Genomic DNA, 4,153 nt, shown 5'->3' on the forward strand with positions numbered 1-4,153 from the left:
CTACGGTGTAGTTTTTCTTTCTTCAAACCGACAGCTACGAAGGTCGTACCAGCAGCGGTTGTTCTTCCCGAACGTTTCTCTTTGTTTTAAAACCATAGATTCCTATCTCCATCAAACAGCAACTACTGCCGTTTCCTCTCCTTCTTTCTTTCAACTTTCTTCAATTATTTTTCTTCTTCTTCTGCCGTCCAGCAACCTCTTCCCCCCCCCTCCCCCCCCTTTTCTTTACAGGAAAAGCCCCCCTACACATAACCCAAATTCCTACCATAAAAGAAATTAATGGGTAAGGACCTAGAAATAAGAGGTGGGATCATTCCCAAGAAAATAGAGTACAAAGGCTAAGGTGAAAAGGTAGTAGTAGTTACCCCTCTTTATTATTACACATCCCAACCACACATTTCAGCCACAAAAAAATATACAAATACACACACACACATACATACACACACACACACACACACATACATACACACACACACACATATATATATATATACTCTTTTGAAAGACCTAAAAGTACCAAGCTATAAGTTCCTATTATAAACATAAACGAGAATATAATACCTCAATGACGGGAAGAAAGCTTCGGTTGCGAACATAAAAGAGAATGGGGAGAAATTTCGAGTGTTACAATCCTCCCTATCTTGAATTTTATTTCGTCCTCGAAATAACTTCAAGCCACGGTCATCCTCTGTCAACAGTAAGCATTGTCTTAACATTACTTCGCTCCTGAGGTTTTCTTCTAGAAGTGCCTCAGATTGTGCCACTTTACTCCGATCGATCAGACTGGACACTAAATCGATTCTGGTAAGTACAACTTTCGTCACTCTACCGCACTCTTTTCGACTAAAAGCATCCTCCACCACATTTGTTTTTTTTTCCCGGGATGGTAGGGTAATTCACAACCATAGTTTTTATATTATTGTGCATCAAAGTCATATATAAGATGTATGTTGTTATGCATACACACAAAGAATCATAGCATGCTCTACCCTACCCTACCCTACAGAAGTTGCTTTTAAGTTTCAATGCACTTCCTACCACCTAATATTAAAAGCTTGTCATTCACGTTGACTCATCTCCCATAGCAACCATGTTCATTAATTTATCAATTCTTGTTGGTAGAATCTAGTTAACCAAATATATCCTCTATGCTTAACTTCTCATTCACATTTCTGCCACACTCACTTTGTATATATGTTGTCTTTCCATGGCCTAACATACTGCCATGTAAATCATAGGAAGTCTCACTGTCATTCTCCATCGAATTGAGTAAGATTGTAAGCGTGATAGTAGGTATAAATAGTTCCAATTATCGCAGACGTAGAAAATATCATCTTCCTCATAGTACCAAGATCTCTCTCTTAGTAACATGAATCAAATCATTAATAGGTATGTTCCACCGAAAAAAGAAAAAAAATGGTAATGGGATTGGAGTATAAATATATTATCTATAATCCAAGGGAAATAACATCTATACCTCACATGCTTTCTCACTCGGCATCCCATCATACATAGAAACAAATCAAACCAACTCACGATAGGAGATTTCTTCTATTTAAGAGTCCACTATGACGTTTTCCTCAATACACCATCATATGCATTTTCTAGATCAATGAACGCCACATGTAAATTCTCTTCGTTTTTCCTACACATCACTCTGAGTCATCTAATCATGAAAATAACCTCAGCTAATGTCCGTAGCATAAACAAATTTGATTTTCCAACACCTAAAGCCTACCTATGTTCAGTAGCTCTCGATAAGGTTCAACAAAAAAAAACAAGGTGTTTCCACTAGTGGTGAAAAGTAAAGCTGGACTAAAATCATTGTCTAGTCTAAAACATCATTCTAATGCCCGCAGGTAATAAAAACATACCTAAATTGAAGACGTCATCTTAGTCAAGGTAGGACCTCAAAAGTATTCAATTAAAAGTACATATGCTGTCAGCATGCTATTTCTTAACCAAAAATGTAACATCATATTTCCAGTTCAAGGAAAAACCACAAATACAGGTCTTATTTCCACATGCTACATGGTGAGGTAAACCCATAGAGGAAGATCGATAACCACAACAAAATCGTTTCCAATACTACATTAAAATCTTTAATATATCATGGCACCACCTTCTGGACATTTTCTCACCGACTTCCTCATCCAATCAAATCTAATCTGACAGGGTTAACTTTCAGAGTCGTGCACAACAATAGCTTTTTTGACAACATCTTTCCCATTCTGCTCATATTCAGTGCCCACTCAAAATAAGGAGAAAAAAAAAAAAAATATATATATATATATATATATATATGCAAGGCCAGCAAGGGCGTGAAACTACACACAAAAGAAATGAAGGGAAAGTGTAAAACTTAGCATATGTTAGTGAAACATCAATATCAGCTAAACTAAATCAGGAAGCAGTAACCTTTGGGTAAAAGCCTCACAGGTTTAGCACCAAGTGAATAAATGTAATAACCAATTACAAGAGTTCAGTTAGAGGAACCCATGTGAGCATAAACTTTACTCCAAACTAATTGGGTATTGATCAAAAAGTCCATAATAAACAGATAAACAACTGAAATGGTAGGCCAAGTATAGTTCTCTCACAATTAGGAAGGATTAATAGTTTATAACAAGTCTTGCTACAAGCCTGCAATTGATTAATGCTCTTATTGTACAACAGCTCCATCATGTGCCCCCACACCAGACTCTTGACCCAGCTACTGTTATGTACTTATGTTGCTATAGCAGCTCAATTCTTTTCCAGGGCTAACCCACAACCTAAGACAGTTTATCTCAAATATAATATTCCATAAGAATCTCATTTACCATCTTGCAAATATGCTCAACTTCAAATTTTCCCCAATTACCATAACCATCAATATCTTAACCTCAATCACTTCACAATGATTTATCTTCATAGACAACAATACTCCAACTTAGATAGCAAAAATAGCTACCCTAAAAATACTCCCAAATGATGCAATTGACACATCCTTAGCTTTGTGTTTCGAGCAAAATGTCTATGTCTACTGATAGTAGCTTTCAGACTAAACCCTCTGCTTCAATCAATACCTATTAGATTCTTTCAAGGTGCAGCATATCTTCAGCCCTTAAACTTCACTGGTACTCATCGAACCGACAATATTTAAAACATATTAGATTAAACTAAAAAAAACTTCATAAATAACTCAAATAACAAATACTCCAAAYTGATCCAAATGCAACTCTAAGGTTTCATGAAGATGCTTAGTCACTAAGTCATCATGTATGTCTCCATTCCTGTGAACAATTAACAAGCCAGAAGCAAAATATCCATAAAAGACCCACCATACTAGATCATTTAATTCCATTATCCTCTTAAGTTTAACTGAAGAGTCTCTTCCCACAGTGCAATAATAGTCAATACTTCTGCCAAATGAGTGATTATGGTGCAGTCAAGTCATTTGGGTTAAAGATGGCTGGCAAAGTGTCGAGGACCTTTTCATATCATTATCCATACCATTCCATTTATAGGTTAATCTTAGATTAATCCACTACATATACACAAACAAGTCTCCTTTAAATTTCCATATAATGCCTCAAACATCTTCTAGAGTACTAGGCGTAAGCAAGAGAGTGACGGAGAGTTAGGATAGGGAAAAGAATTACGGGATAACATAATCCGGAACCGACACAATCATAATTTTGTAATGACAGCGAGTTCAAGCACGCTTATGTAACGACTTACTCAAAATAACATTAGCTAAGTGGAATTTTGAATAGGTTATACATAAGGATCCTCCACATCATCGCTACAATTCATGAATTATGCAACTCCTTTGWCTCTAAAGTTCTCTTATCCTAAAGTTCTACCCACATCACACCAAGTGACTCTTATAATTCCGGTTTAAGTCTAGACGTCATATTCTTTACCTAGTTCACTTAAGCTAGAGCTCTGATACCAACTTATAACACCCAAAAAAAATATTTAAAACGAGAATATTTAACGGAAACCCGAAACTTGAATTAAAACTCAAGCAACAAAGGTAAAAGCATCGTTTACAAAACAACTATTGAGAAGATAAATAACGACCTATTAATCTAGATTATTCTATATCTAGATTAAAGACGGGTGTTTCTATCAATCTCCAAAAATATCGTAACATCAAAACGCA

This window comes from Cynara cardunculus (genome assembly GCF_001531365.2).
Source record: "Cynara cardunculus var. scolymus isolate 2C chromosome LG 13, CcrdV1, whole genome shotgun sequence".
Taxonomy (NCBI): Eukaryota; Viridiplantae; Streptophyta; class Magnoliopsida; order Asterales; family Asteraceae; genus Cynara; species Cynara cardunculus.